At 46.5% G+C, this 16,638-nt stretch overlaps 1 protein-coding gene across 1 annotated transcript in view; it reads right to left on the bottom strand.

The window, feature by feature from the left end:
* The window catches only part of LOC132830108 (cytosolic 5'-nucleotidase 1A-like), a 40,988-nt gene that overhangs the window by 6,244 nt on the left and 18,106 nt on the right, over positions 1-16,638 (bottom strand). The window lies entirely within an intron of this gene.

The raw sequence follows: 16,638 nt of genomic DNA, 5'->3' as shown, positions 1-16,638 counted from the left end.
GTGAGGTATTGTGTTCTGGTCAGTGGGTGAGGAAGGGGGTGAGGTACTGTGTTGTGTTCAGTGGGTACGGGAGGGGGTGGGATACCAGGGTGGTCAGTGGGTGAGGGACGGGGTGTGGTACTGTGTTGTGGTCAGTGGGTAAGGGATGGGGTGAGGTACTGAGTTCTGGTCAGTGGGTGAGGGAGGGGGTGAGGTACTGTATTCTGGTCAGTAGGTGAGGGAGGGTGTGAGGTACTGTGTTGTGGTCAGTGGGTGAGGGAGGGTGTGAGGTACTGTGTTCTGGTCAGTGGGTGGGGTACTGTATTGTGGTCAGTGGGTAAGGGATGGGGTGAGGTACTGAGTTCTGGTCAGTGGGTGAGGGAGGGGGTGAGGTAATGTGTGTTGGTCAGTGGATGAGGGAGGGGGTGAGGTACTGTGTGCTGGTCAGTCAATGAGGGAGGGGGTGAGGTATTGTGTGCTGGTCAGTCGATGAGGGAGGGGATGAGATACTGTGCTGGTCAGTCGATGAGGGAGGGGGTGAGATACTGTGCTGGCCAGTGGATGAGGGTGGGGTGAGGTACTGTGCTGTGGTCAATGGGTGAGAGAGGGGGTGAGGTACTGTGTTCTGGTCAGTGGGTGAGGGAGGGGGTGAGGTAGTGTGTGCTGGTCAGTCAATGAGGGAGGGGGTGAGGTACTGTGTGCTGGTCAGTCGATGAGGGAGGGGATGAGATACTGTGCTGGTCAGTCAATGAGGGAGGGGATGAGATACTGTGTGCTGGTCAGTCGATGAGGGTGGAGATGAGGTACTGTGCTGGTCAGTCGATGAGGGAAGGGATGAGATACTGTGCTGGTCAGTGGGTGAGGGAGGGGGTGAGGTACTGTATTCTGGTCAGTGGGTGAGGGAGGGAATGAAGTACTGTGTTGCGTTCAGTGGGTGGGGGAGGGGGTGAGATACCAGGGTGGTCAGTGGGTGAGGGAGTGGTTGTGGTACTGTGTTGTGGTCAGTGGGTGAGGGAGGGGGTGATGTACCGTGTTGTGTCAGTGGGTGAGGGAGGGGGTGAGATACTGTGTTGTGTTCAGGGGGTGAGGGAGGGGGTGATGTACGTATTGTGGTCAGTGGGTAAGGGATGGGGTGAGGTACTGTGTTCTGGTCAGTGGGTGAGGGAGGGTGTGAGGTACTGTGTTCTGGTCAGTGGATGAGGGAGGGAGTGATGTAGTGAGTGCTGGCCAGTGGATGAGGGTGGGGTGAGGTACTGTGCTGTGGTCAGTGAGTGAGGGAGGGGGTGAGGTACTGTGTGCTGGTCAGTGCGTGAGGGAGGGGGTGAGGTACTGTGTGCTGGTCAGTGGATGAGGGAGGGGGTGAGGTACTGTGTGCTGGTCAGTCGATGAGGGTGGGGATGAGATACTGTGCTTTCAGTGGGTGAGGGAGGGGATGAGATACTGTGCTGGGGGTCAGTGGGTGAGGGAGGGGGTGAGGTACTGTATTGTGGTCAGTGGGTGAGGGAGGGGATGAGATACTGTGCTGGTCAGTGGGTGAGGTACTGTGTGCTGGTCAGTGGGTGAGGGAGGAGGTGAGGTACTGTGTGCTGGTCAGTGGTTGAGGGAGAGGGTGAGGTACTGTGTGCTGGTCAGTGGGTTAGGGAGGGTGTGAGGAACTGCGTTCTGATCCGTGGGTGAGGTACTGTGTTGTGGTCAGTGGGTGAAGGAGGAGGTGAGGTACTGTGTGCTGGTCAGTGGTTGAGGGAGGGGGTGAGGTACTGTGTTGTGGTCGGGGGTGAGGGAGGGGGTGATGTACCGTGTTGTGGTCAGTGGGTGAGGAAGGGGTTGAGGTACTGTGTGCTGGTCAGTGGGTGTGGGAGGGGATGAGATACTGTGCTGGTCAGTGGGTGAGGTACTGTGTGCTGGTCAGTGGGTGAGGGAGGGGGTGAGGTACTGTGTGCTGGTCAGTGGGTGAGGAAGGGGTTGAGGTACTGTGTGCTGGTCAGTGGGTGAGGGAGGAGGTGAGGTACTGTGTTCTGATCAGTGGGTGAGGTACTGTATTGTGGTCAGTGGGTAAGGGATGGGGTGAGGTACTGTGTTGTGGCCAGTGGGTGAAGGAGGAGGTGAGGTAATGTGTGCTGGTCAGTCAATGAGGGAGGGGGTGAGGTACTGTGTGCTGGTCAGTGGGTGAGGGAGGGGGTGGGATACCAGGGTGGTCAGTGGGTGAGGGACGGGGTGTGGTACTGTGTTGTGGTCGGGGGTGAGGGAGGGAGTGATGTACCGTGTTGTGGTCAGTGGGTGAGGGAGGGTGTGAGGTACTGTGTGCTGGTCAGTGGGTGAGGGACGGGGTGTGGTACTGTGTTGTGGTCGGGGGTGAGGGAGGGGGTGATGTACCGTGTTGTGGTCAGTGGGTGAGGGAGGGTGTGAGGTACTGTGTGCTGGTCAGTGGGTGAGGGAGGGGGTGAGGTACTGTGTGTTGGTCCGTGGGTGAGGGAGGGGGTGAGGTACTGTGTGTTGGTCGGTGGATGAGGGAAGGCTGAGGTACTATATGCTGGTCAGTTTTTTTTTCTCATTTGTGAAATGTGGGCATCAGTGACTGACCAGCATTGATTGCCTGTCCCTAGTTGCCTACCCCACCTTATTGAATCGCTGCAGTCCAACAGTTTGACCCACAATGATGTTCGGGAGGGAATTCAAGGATTTTTACCCAGAGACAGTAGAGCAGAATGCCGGTGACATATGTCCAAGTCAGAATGGTGAGTGGCTTGGAGGGAACTTGCAGGTGGTGGTGTTCCCATATATCTGCGGCCCTTGTCCTTCTCATTGGGAGTGGTTGTGGGTTTGGATGAAGCTGTCTGAGGATAAAATTCTGCAGTGATCTTGTAGATCTGGATACAACGCATTACTCTCTGCCACTTCCACCACCTACAATCAGTCCCCACCACCAGAGATATATTTCTCTCCCCAATCCTATGTGTTCTGCAAAGACCATTCCCTCCATGACTCCCTTATAAGAGGTGTAAAACCTGTGCCCACACCTCCCATCCAAGGGCTTAAAGGATCCTTCCACATCTGGCAGAGATTTTCCTGCACATTCAAACACCTGATCAACTGTCAAAAAGTGTGGCACTGGAAAAGCACAGCTGGTCAGGCAGCATCCGAGGAGCAGCAGAGTTGACGTTTTGAGCATAGGCCCTCCACATCATACGCACACACCAACCATCCCCGCCGCCCTGTGGACGACTACTTCAACTCCCCCTCCCACTCCACCAAGCACATGCAAGTCCTGGACCTCCCCCACTGCCAAATCCAAGCCATCTGATGACTGGAGGAAGAACACCTCAACTTCTGCCTTGGGGCCCTCTCATCACACAGCATCAACATTGACTTCACAGTTTCCTTATGTCCCCTCTCCCCACCTTATCCTAGATCCAACCCACCAACTCGGCACTGCCCTCTTGAACTGTCCTACCTGTCTATCTTCCTTTCCACCCATCCATTCCACCCTCCTCCTGACCTATTTCAATCAACCCTGCCCCATCTGCATCTACCTATCGCCTTCCCAGCTACCTTCCCCCATCCCACTTTCCTATTTATCTCTCAACCCCCTTACCCGTCCTCTCTCTCCTCCCCCACATTCCTAATGAAGGGCTTATGCCTGAAATGCCGATGCTGCTTGATCTGCTGTGCTTTTCCAGCATCACACTTTTCAACTTGTGGATAGTATACACTGCTGGTACTGAGTGTTGGTGGTGGATGTTTGTGGAAGTAGTATCAATCAAGTGGCTGCTTTGACCTGGATGGTGTCAAGCTTCTTGAGTGTTGTTGGAAGTGCACCCATCCAGGCTATTGGGAAGTATTCCTTCACACTCCTGCGGGCAGGCTTTGGGTAGTCAGGAGGTGAGTTCCCCACCATAGTATTCCTAGTCTCTGACCTGCTCTTGTAGCCAGTGTTTACATGGTGAGTCCAGTTGAGTTTCTGGTTAATGATAATATTCAGTGTAGAAACAGGCCCTTCGGCCCAACAAGTCTACACCGACCTGCCGAAGGGCAACCCACCCATTCCCCTACATTTGCCCCTTACCTAACACAACGGGCAATTTAACATGGCCAATTCACCTGACCCGCACATCTTTGTGACTGTGGGAGGAAACCGGAGCACCCGGAGGAAACCCACGCAGACATGGAGAGAACGTGCAAACTCCACACAGTCAGTCGCCTGAGTCGGGAATTGAACCCAGGTCTCTGGCACTGTGAGCCAGCAGTGCTAACCACTGTGCCACGGTGCCGCCCAAATAATGGTAATAGTGGAAGTGGTTAGATGTCTCTTCTTGGTGATGGTCAAAGCCTGGCATTTGAGTAGCGCAAATGTTACTTGTCACTCGTCATCTCAAGCTTGGGTATTGTCCAGATCTTAATAAAAGCAAATTACTGCATATGCTGGAATCTAAAACCAAATTGTCCAGATCTTGTTGTACTTGAACATAGACTGTTTTAGTATCTAGATTAGAGTGGTGCTGGAAAAGCACAGCGGGTCAGGCAACATCCGAGGAGCAGGAAAATCGATGCCTGATGAAGGGCTTTTGCCTGAAATATCAATTTTCCTGCTCCTCAGATGCTGCCTGACCTGCTGTGCTTTTCCAGCACCACTCTAATCTAGACTCTGGTCTCCAGCATCTGCAGTCCTCACTTTCGCCTGCTTTAGTACATAAACAGCCGCGAATGGTGCTGAACGTTGTGCAATCACCGGCGAACATTCCCAAATCTGACCTGATCATGGAGGGAAGGACATTGATGAAGCAGCTGAAGATGGTTGGGCCGAGGACACTACCGTGAGGTACTCCTGCAGAGATGTCCTGGAGCTGAGATGACTGACCTCCAACAACCATGACCATATTCCTATGTGTCAGGTTGGCTCCAACCAGCAGAGAGTCTGCCCCCAATACCCATTGACAGTCAACCACATTGCTGTGGGTCTGGGATCCCATATAGGCCAGACCAGGTGAGGATCGCAGATTTACTTCCCTGAATGATAACATTTTCATGGTCATCGACAGATTTTTAATTCCAGAATCTTTTTCAATGAATTCAAATTACACCATCTGTTCCCAGAATATTGTCTGAGTTTCTGCATTAATAATCTCGTGATAATACCTGAGGCCATTGCCTCCCCATCTCAATAGGTAAGGATTGCCGGTAATGTAATGTGTATTGGTCAGTGGATGAAGGTTGAAGGTGGGGTACTGTGTACTGGGCTGTGGGTAGGCCCTGGGGGTGAGACCTTTGTATGTTTATCAGTGAGTGAGGGGTGGATGAGGTTTGGGTATGGCCTGGGCACTGGTTATGAAGATTCAGATTGAGGAAGTTTCTCATGCAGTGTTTCCTAAATATTTTCCGCAGTGTGACACCTCTCTTCTGAGGAATGAAAATTGTCACAATCTCTAAGTGACAAAATGTGAGGGGGTGGGCTCTGAGAGTGAGGAGATTCCTGCACAAATAGGGCCTTGTCCTTTACCCTGGGATACTCCCTCTGACACAGCAGCTCTTTTAGCTGCTTTAAGCAGACCTTTTAGCTCAGTCTGTGATAAATGGTCTTTTTCCACCAATTGTGAGAGACGATGACCTTTCCTGATAGTTGTCTGCAGCTGTAAATGTTGCTATGTAGAGGCAGTGGTAATTCTGCACTGTTGAAAGCAGGCTATGGATACAGCAATTGTTAATCAGGCAGCAGCTGGAGAGGAGGCTGGGCATTAGAAGAATCTGAAACACATATGTCAAACACTCATCATAGCATCCCAGAGACTAGGAAACCATTCAGACCACAATGCCCATCCCAACCCTATGAAATCCAATTTGTCCTTCTCTTGAGCCGTATTCTCAAATCCCTCCAACTGCTTCTCCTTCGAGTGGGATCAGACCCCAGCAGCTGTCAGCAAATGCATTTATCAGACAGGCTTCTTTTAACACAGTGGTGTTCATAATGCTGTCCATTGCCTATGGCAGCAACATGTGGCACAGCAACTGATGGTCTCAGGATGCAGCGCTGTCACAGTTCTGAAATGTCATTGTCACCACTGTAGCCTTGTAAAATGATACAAATAGAGGAATACAGTATATGAACATTGAAAGTGACTGTTCAGCCAGCATCTTGGAACATTAAGTTAAAGGTGCTATATAATTGTAAATTATTGCTATAAATTTCTCAATGAAACACTGATTGAAACAATCTTTAAAGTGATCAACTACATCTTCACCAATTTTTAAAAAAATACACAGACCATGAAGTCTGGGAACACACACACTCATTGAGATGGGGAGGCAATGACCTCGGGTATTATCACGACACTATTAGTCCAGAAACTCAGACAATATTGTGGGAACATGGGTTCAAATCCCATCATTACTGATGGTGTAATTTGAATTCAATGGAAAAGATTCTGGAATTAAAAATCTACTGATGACCATGAAATTGTCATCATTCAGGGAAGTAAATCTGCCATCCTCACCTGGTCTGGCCTACATGTGATTCCAGACCCACAGCAATGACTGAAAATGTGTTGCTGGAAAAGCGCAGCAGGTCAGGCAGCATCCAAGGAACAGGAGATTCGACGTTTCGGGCATAAGCCCTTCTTCAGGAATGAATGACCTGCTGTGTTTTTCCAGCAACACATTTTCAGCTCTGATCTCCAGCATCTGCAGACCTCACTTTCTCCCACAGCAATGACTGTTCTGTTCAGGACAGAAGAAAGCCATCTGCCCCTTTGTGGTTTTGCTGGTACTTTTCTAAAGCTCTTCACTTTGTTCCACATTACTCAGCTCAGCTGGTTCTGTCTCCATTTATCTTGTTGCAACAAGAGGTTTTTCTACTTTTCAGGTTGTCTCATTTTCATAACAGCTGGCTTTGTCAGCTTCTTCTCCCTCTTCTTTTCATTTAAAATCTGTCTCAAAAAAGACATGCTTTAAAACCACAGATTTCATTCCAACAATGTTAAGTTTATCTGTGATGTGTGTTGAGCTAGGAATAAGAAAGCAGCATTCCAGTTTGTAGTTTTAGGTATCAATGACCTACCAAAATAATGTTTAGATAGTGGTATTTTAGTCATTCATTACAGTAAACATGTTGAAATGTGAAATAATTGTGTCATTCTTCTAGTTATTAACAGGAAAATGGAATTTCTTTATAAAAGTTATAATTCCCTCCACAAAACCTCAGCAAAACTTTACAAATCTGAACAATCTTTATGAAACCTCCTTTAATTTTCCATTTACTATGGGCACAGAGGGGAAGGATAAAGGTAAACAGGACCTTAGTGACAGGAGACACGATAGTTAGGGGAACAAACAGGAGATTCTATGGCTGCAAATGGGAATCCAGGATGGTGTATTGCCTCCTGGGTGTCAGGGTCCAGGATGTCTCAGAGCGGCTACAGAACATTCTCAAGGGGGGGGAGGGTGAACAGCCAGAAGTCATTGTGCACATTGGCACAAACAACACAGGTAAAATAAGGATGTGGTCCTGTGGAGTATTATAGAGAGCGAGAAAAAAACATTAATAACCAGGACCTCGATGGTAGTAATCTCCAACTTATGCTAGTGAGGGTAAGAACAGAAGGATATAGCAACTGAAAGCAAAGAACAACAAAGAACAAAGAAAATTACAGCACAGGAACAGGCCCTTCAGTCCTCCAACTCTGCGCCGATCCAGCTCCTCTATCTAAACCTGCTGCCTAGTTTCTAATGGATCTGTATCCCTCTGCTCCCTGCCCATCTTAAATGACACTATTGTGCCTGCCTCTACCACATCCACTGGCAACGCGTTTCAGCCACCTACCACTCTCTACGTAAAGAACTTTCCACACATATCTCCCTTAAACGTTTTCTCTCTCACCTTGAACTTGTGACCCCTAGTAACTGAGACTCCCACTCTGGGATAAAGCTTCTTGCTACTCAATCTTTTTTTGTTGTTCTTTGCATTCAGTTGCCATACCCTCTTGTTCTTACCCTCACTAGCATGTGGCACTGGAAGTAGTCCAGAGATTACCACCTCTCATGATTTTGTAGGCCTCAACCAAGTACCCCGCCTCAACTTCTGTCTTTCTAATAAAAATAATCTGAATCTACTCAACTTCTCTTCATAGCTAGCGCCCTCCATACCAGGCAACACCCTGGTGAACCTCCTATGCACCCTCTCCAAAGCATCCATATCCTTTTGGTAATGTGGCGACCAAAACTGTAGGCAGTTTTCCAAATGTGGCCGAACCAAAGTCCTATACAACTGTAACATGACCTGCCAACTCTTGTACTTAATACTCCGTCCAATGAAGAAAGCATGCTGTATGCATTCTTGACCACTCTACTGACCTGCGTTGCCATCTTCAGGGAATAATGGACCTGAACACCCAAATCTCTCTGTACATCAATTTTCCCTAGGACTTTTCCATTACCGTATAGTTCGCTCTTGAATTGGATCTTCCGAAATGCATCACCTCACATTTGCCCAGATTGAACTCCATCTGCCATTTCTCCACCCAACTGTCCAATCTATCTATATTCTGCTGAATTCTTGGACAATCCCTTTCACTATCTGCTACTCCACCAATCTTAGTGTCATCTGCAAACTTGCTAATCAGAGCACCCATACCTTCCTCCAGATCATTTATGTATATCACGAACAACAGTAGTCCCAACACAGATCCCTGTGGAACACCACTGGCCACCATTTTGAGAAGCTCTCTTTCATTACTACTCTCTGTCTCCTGTTGCCCAGCCAGTTCTCTATCCATCTAGCTAGTACACCCTGGACCCCATGTGACTTCACTTTCTCCATCATCCTACCATGGACAACCTTATCAAATGCCTTTCTGAAGTACATGCACATGACATGTACAGCCCTTCTCTCATCAATCTGTTCGAGAGGGCTGGGTTACACCTGAACTGGAGGGGGACCAACATCCTGACATCCAGCTTTGCTAAGGATGGTTAAAACTAGAATGCCAGTGGGTTGGGATCCTTAAAAGGAGGGAGGCAAGTGAAGGCTGTAATATTGAATTGAAGAGACAGGTCAGGCTGGAACGTGACAGGGAGCAAGGAATGCCTGTTAAATTAAATTGCATCTATTTTAATGCAAGACGGCTGACAGGTAAAGCTAGTGAACTCAGGGCATGGATAGGTACACGAGACTGGGATATTATAGCCATTATAGAAACATGGCTGAGGGAGAGACAGGACTAGCAGTTTAAATGTGCCAGGGTATAAGTGCTTAAGGCGGGACAGAGGTGGAGGAAAGAGGGGAGGGGGAATTGCATTGTTGTATCACAGCAGTAGTCAGAGATGAAGTAACTGAAGGATCATCCAGTGACACTTCGTGGGTGGAGCTAAGAAATAAGAATGCATGAGTTGGCTATAATTTAGAATTCCTAAAGTGTGGATACAGGCCCTTCGGCCCAACAAGTCTTCACTGGTCCTCTGAAGAGTAACCACCCAGACCTATTCCCCTACCTTATTATCCTATATCTATGCCTGACTCAGGGGATGATGATGTTATTGGGGTTTTACGATAAGCCCCCAAATAGTCAACAGGAAATAGATGAACAAATATGCAGAGAGATTGGGGGACTAACAGGAGCAATAGGCTTGTCATAATAGGGGATTTTAATTTTCCTAACATAGCTGGGGACTGACAGAGCATTAAAGGCTGAGGTGGGGTGGAATTTGTTGTGTTTTCAGGAAAGTTTCCTCAAGAAGTATATAGAGGGCCCTACTCAGAAAGGGGCAAAACTTGACCTACTCTTGGGAAATAGGACTGGACAGGTAATTGGGGTGACAGTAGGGAAGCACTTTTGGACCAGTGACCATAGTTCTATTAACTTAAATCTAGTTATGGTGAGGGACAAAACCCGTCAACAGGTTCACGTTCTAAATTGGGGCAAGGTGAATTTTGATGGAATTAGACTGGAACTTGCAAGGGTTGATGGGAGTAAGGGGCCTTTAAAAGTGAGATAGCCAGAGTTAAAGGTCTATATGTTCCTTTGAGGGTGAAGGGCAAGGTTGTCAGGAATAGGCAACCCTGGAAATCAAGAGATATTGAGGCTTTGACCAGAAAAAAAGGAGAAATAGCTCAATTAGAGACAGTTGGAGCCAAGGAAATCCCTGGAGGTATATAGGGGATATATTTACTAAAGAAGGAAATCAGGAGGGCAAAAAGGGGACATGAGATAGCCTTGGCTGAGACGATTAGGGTGAATCCAAAGAGATTCTTTCAGTATATTAAAGGAAAAAGTATAACTATAGAGAGAATAGGACCCCTCAAGGACCAAATTGGACACATATGTGTAGAACAGCAGGAGATAGGCAAGGTCCTCGATGAATACTTCTCCTCTGTGTTTACTGTGGAGAAAGACATGGAAACTTGGGAACTTAGTGGTCATATTTTGGGGACAGTCCATATCGCAGTAGAGGTGGTGTTGGATGTAGAATGTGTGAAGGTGGATAAACTCCTGGTGCTGACCAGAACACTGCAAGAGGCAGGAGCGGGAATTGTGGGTGCCCTGGCTGATGGTTTTGCATCATCGTTAGCCACGGGTAAGGTCCCGGAAGACTGGAGGTTTGTGAATGTTGTGTGCCCTTATTCAAGAAGGGCTGCAAATAAAGTCCTGGGAATTATAGAACAGCAAGCCTACAACATCTGTAGTAGGTAAGTTACTTGAGAAGATTCTGAGATATAAGATATACATGTATTTGGAAAGATAGAGTTGGATTAGGAGCAGTCAGCATGGCTTTGCGCATGGGAGATCATGCCTCACAAATTAAAGTTCTTTGAAAAAGTGACCAGGAAGGTTGTTGAGGGCAGGACAGTAGACATGCTCTGGAAGGTTGATTCACATGGAATCCAGGTTGAGCTGGAAAAGTGCATGCACAGTTGGCCTGTTGGTAGGTCGGGGTCAGTACTGGGCCCACTGCTATTTGTTATCTATATTAATGATTTCAATGAGAATGTACAAGGCATGACTAGTAAGTTTGCAGATGACTCTAAAATAGGTGGTATCATGGACAGTGAGGAAGATTCTCAGAAATTGTAACAACACCTTGTTCAACTGGGTAAGTGGACCGAGAAATGGCAAATGGAGTTTAATATAGATAAGTGTGAGGTCTTGCATTTTGGAAAGTCAAATCAAAGTAGGAGTTTCATGGTGAATGGTAGGATCTTAAAGAGTGTAGTGGAACAGAGAGACTTTGGAGTTCAGGTGCACAGTTCTCTGAAAGTGGAGTCACAGGTAGACAGGGCAGTGAGGACTAGAGGGCATTGGTTTAAGATTAGAGGGGAAAGAATAAATGGGAACCCGAGGGGCAACTTTTTTCGACACTTAGTATGCATGTGGAATGAGCTGCCAGTGGATGAGGCAGGTACATTAACAACATTTAAAAGGCATTTGGACAAATACATGGATAAGAAAGGTTTAGAAGGATATGGGCCAAGTGCAGAGAAATGTGGTTCGCCTGTACAGACATTTTGGCTGGCATGGACCACTTTGGACTGAAGAGCCTAGCTCCACACTGTAGGACTCTATGACTTTATGACACGAAAAGTTGCCTGTAATTCCTGTCGGCTCGCCTCAGAATTGTAGGACTTTTTTGTCAATCTGTCCTGTTTAATATCCATTCAACTGTCCAGATTCTGAATCCATTTACCTTATTTTGTGTAGTGATTGTAACAAGGTCAGCCATGTGGACCTCATAAAATATGTATTCCCTGATTGGACTGTTAGTCTGGTCCATTTAGGGAACCCTGGCTGAGAGATAGCATCATGAGTGTCAGACATTCTGTTCACTCCACGAGCTGGTGCTGAGGGAACTGGATAAGTGTTAACGACTCACCACATGTAAAAGGTGACCTAGTGATGGGATATCATCCTCTTTGGAGAGAAATGAGAGAAAAGCATGCTCCTGAAGAAATTTGTTCATAACAATCGACTTTGAGATGAGTTAAGCATTTCTGGCTGAAGTGACTTCATCTGACGAAGGAGCAGTGCTCCAAAAGCCTATGATTTTAAATAAATCTGTTGGACTACAACGTGGTTTTGTTCAACTTTTGACTTTCTCCCATGAGTTCATGCAGCCATGGTGACTCTCCCATGAGTATACACAGCTAGAGTCACTTTATAATATCCATAGAGCACCAGCATCTGCAATCTCCAAAGACATGACAGAGCCACAGTCACTCTGTCATGAGTACATAACTAAAGTCACTTACCCATGAGGACACACAGCTACACTCTCTCATGAGTCTACAGAATTAGAGTCACTCACAAATGTTTATACATAGCTAGATTCATTCTCCAATGCCTGCATACACAGCCATAATCACTTTTCAGTGAGTATACACAGCCACGGTCACTCTACCTCCACTTTGGACAGCCTTGGGCTAGTATCTGTGTCTGTGGGAGTGCCAAGGTTTCCCAGTGAGACCGTGAGGTTATAATTGAAGCACTTTCTTTGTCCACCTGGGGCTTGCCTGCCATTTCAAAGTTGCATCTGCTTGGGGAGTCTTGTGTTGATCACGTGGATGATGTGCTAAGCCGTTGCAGATGATCAAGGGTTGCAAGTGCCTTGCTGCTGAGGATGTTGGCCTAGTCAAGGATGCTGGTACTGATGGAACTTCCTTCACAGCAGATTCATAGGAACTGAGCAGGCAGCATTGGTAGTACTCCTCTACTGCCTTGAGGGGTCTGCTGTGGACAGGCCACATCTCAGAGCCGTATAGACGGGCTGGAACTGCAGCTCTGTAAACCAGGATCTTGGTGTCAGATCTGATGTTGTTATTCTCAAACATCCTTTTCCTCAGGTATTTGAAAGCTGTGCCTTCACACTGGAGGTAGTGCTGGATCTCTTCATCAAAAGTTGATTTGGCTGACAGGACACTTCTGTCCACCATTGGGCATGGTGGGAGTTTATTATTATTCCCCAAAGTGTCAGGGGAAACAGAGAAGCAAACGTGTAGACAGTTCACAGAGGTGTGTAAGAGTAATTGGGTAATTAAACTAGGTGATTTCAACTTTCTCAACATAAATTGGATAGTCATAAGGTTTAGAGGGGGCAGATTTCTTCATATCTATCTCGGGGAGTTTTTGTAACAATATGTAGAAGGCCCAACAAGGGACATTGTGGGTAAAAGCAATGACTGCAGATGCTGGAAACCAGATTCTGGATTAGTGGTGCTGGAAAAGCGCAGCAGTTCAGGCAGTATCCGAGGAGCAGGAAAATCGATGTTTCGGGCAAAAGGCCTTCTGGGGAAAGAAACCAGAGAACTGTTCGATGTGGCAGTTGGAGAACATTTAAGCGATAAGAGACCACAACACAGTATGGTTCAAATTTGTTCTGGACAAGGAAAAAAAAATGCCTGCAAAAGATGGCTTTGATTTTGGTGGTGGGGGCAGCTTTTATTAAAATAAAGCAGGATTTATTTACACTAGACTGTGAACAGCTCTATGTGGGTAGGTCTACAGCACAACAACAGAGAGTTTTCAAAAAGGAACTGGGGAGAGTACAGGTCCAACATGTACGTCTTAGAGGGAAATGTAGGAGCAATAAGTTCAGAGAACCCTGGATGTCTGGGACAAATCAGGACTAGATTAAAAAAAAAAGAAGTTGGGCTTTTAGCAAGTCCAAAGGGAGCAATTCAGCTGCGGCTCTAGATTAATACAGGAAGTGCAGGAGGGAACTGAAGAAAGCAATTAGTACAGCAAAAACGGGACATGAAAAAGGACTTGCAAACAGGATTAAAGCAAAGAATAGAATGCAATATGGACGATGGGGGCAACTTATGTGAGAAGCTGCAGTATACTGGAAGGGTGTTAACTGAAAGGTAAAAACAATGACTGCAGATGCTGGAAACCCTGCTTCTCGGACGCTGCCTGAACACCTGTAACTGAATACTTATCTTCCGGAAAAGGAGAACAGAATTCAGGAAAAGGGACTGCAAGGAACTTCACAGTTTGACGTAGGAAATGAGGGAGGTCTTGAAGGTTCTGTTGGGCTTAAAAACAGACAAATCACCTGGCCTAGAAGAACTGCATCCCAGGCTGCTGTGGGAGGTGAGACAGGGAATTGCAGCGACTCTGAACAAATTTTTAACTCCTCTTGGGCTAGAGGGGAAGTACCAATGGACTGGAGGACAACTAATATGGTTCCATGTATTAAGAGGGGTGATAGAGATGAGTCAAGACCAGTGAGTCTCATATCAGGGTAGGAAATGATTGGAGAAAATTCTGAAGGAATGAATTAGTACCCACTTGGAAAGGCATAGGTTCATTAAAGATAGTCCACATGGCTTTGTTAAAGGGAGGTCATGTCTAACAAATTTGTTGGAATTTTTTGAAAATATGATCAAGTATGTGGATGAGGGAAGTTCAGTTGACATAGTTTACATGGATTTGAGCAAAGCTTTTGACAAGGTCCTACTTGGGAGACTGATGGAGAAGGTTAAAGCACATGGAACTGAAGGAAACTTGGCAAGATGGATCAGAAACTACCTTAGTCATAGGACACAAAGGGTAGTGGTAGAAGGCTGTTTGAGTGGCTGAAGGCTGATGTCCAATAGTGATACACAAGGGTCAGTATTGGGATTCTTATTATTTGCTTTATGCATAAATGATATAGATAAAAATGCAGGGGAATGTTAAGCAAATCTGGTAGGGTGGTTAATAGCAAAGAAGATGTTGTAGATTACAGGAAGATATAGAAGGGTTGGTCAGATAGGCTTAAATAGCATCTGCCAATAGTTTGCCTGACAAGTGAATGGTGATGCACTTTGGAAGAAGAAACAAGATGAGGGAGTTTTTAATGAATGGCAGGACACTGGGTAGTTTAGAGAAACAGGAGGTAATCATTCACAGATCCCTGCAGTTGGCAGAGCATGTGAATAGGATAGTTAAAGCAGCAGATTGGACACTTGCATCCATCAGATGTGGCATAAAGTATTAGAGCAATGAGATAATATTGGTATGGTCATAACTGGAGACCTGTTTACACTTCGGGTCACCTCACTACGGGAAGAAAGTGATAGCACAATAAGAGGTACAGAGGAGCTTCCTGGGATATTGCCTGGGATGGAGGTATTGAGCTGTAAGGAGAGACTAGATAGGCTTAGATTGTTTTCTTTACAGCAGAGAAGACTGAGGACGAACATGATTGAGATGTATAAGAATGTAAGGGGTATGGACAGGGTGAATAAAGATCAGCTGTTCCCCTTGGTTCAGGGGTCAGTCACGAGATGGTTTTGTTTTAGGGTAAGGGGCACGAGAGTCAGAGGGGATTTGAGAAAAAAAACCTTTTCACTCAGGGGTGGTGGGAATCTGAGTAAACTGCCAATGAAGGAGGTGGAGGCTGGAAAACTTACAACCTTAAACAAAATTTGGATGAGCCCTTCAAATATCATAGCATTCAAAGAAGTAGGACAAGTGCAGGAAATCGAGATTAGTGCTGGTTATTGTTGGTAAAGGCTTGATGGGCTGAAGGGATTTTTCTGTGATGTATGTATCTATGAGAAACTCTCCTGTGAGTATGGAGAATCAGAGCTGCTGCCCAATGACTGTATACAGCCACTGTCACTCTCCAACGACTACACACAGAGTATCTCTCAAGTGAGTACACACAACCAGAGTTACTGTTAGTACATAGATTCAGAATAACTCTCCAATGACTATGCACAGCTGCAGTCATTCTCCAATATGTATAAAGTGTCAGAGACACTGTCCAATGTCTGTACAGATCCAGACTCTATACAGATCCATGAATATACACAGCAACAGTTACTCTGCTATGGGTTCACATTGCCAGGATCACTATCCAAAGACTATAAACAATCAAAGTCGCTCTCCAATGAATATATCCATTTGGAATCACTTTCCCATGTGTATTCACAGCCAGAGTCACTCTCACATGACTATACACATTCAGGATTCATTCCTTCCATTGATCAACAGGTTGTACCCCCTACCTGTCTTCACCCATCCCTACTTCACCACCCTGCCCCCACCACCCCCTTTATCTGCAGCTCCCCCCAGACCCACCCTGAGTCCTAAAGAAGAGTTACACCCGAAACATCGACTTCTCCACCTCCTAATGCTGCCTGACTTGCTGTTTACTTCCAGCCTCCTGCCTGTCTATCTACTTTGCATTCCAGCATCTGAATTTTTTTTGTCTCTATACACAACCAGAGTCACTCTCCAAAGAGTTTACACCATCAGAGTGACTATCTCATGACCATATACAAGCAGAGTGACCCTCTCATTGGTACATACCACCAAAGTCACTCTCCCATGAGTGTACACTTTTGGAGAAAGTGAGCACTGCAGATGCTGGAGGTCAGAGTGGAGAGTGTGGTGCTGGGAAAGCCCAGCAGGTCAGGCAGTATCTGAAGAGCAGGAGAAAAGACAGTTTGGGTATTAGCTCTTCCCTCTTGCATGATTGTACATGACCAGAGTCATTCACCAACCCTCCCATGTGTACACCTGTTCAGTGTCACACTCCCATGAGTATACCCATTCAAAGTCACTCTCTGATGAGTATTCTATTCTCCCATTTTCTGATCACAGTTTTCAGGTATTAGTAAATACTTCTGGAGCAGGTAGATCATGGATCCAGGCCTCATATACAGCAACAATATAATTCCACAATGCAAAC

This window comes from Hemiscyllium ocellatum, chromosome 30 (genome assembly GCF_020745735.1).
Source record: "Hemiscyllium ocellatum isolate sHemOce1 chromosome 30, sHemOce1.pat.X.cur, whole genome shotgun sequence".
Taxonomy (NCBI): domain Eukaryota; kingdom Metazoa; phylum Chordata; class Chondrichthyes; order Orectolobiformes; family Hemiscylliidae; genus Hemiscyllium; species Hemiscyllium ocellatum.
The sequence above is the reverse complement of the archived record's forward strand: the minus strand, read 5'-3'. Positions and strand labels throughout refer to the sequence as shown.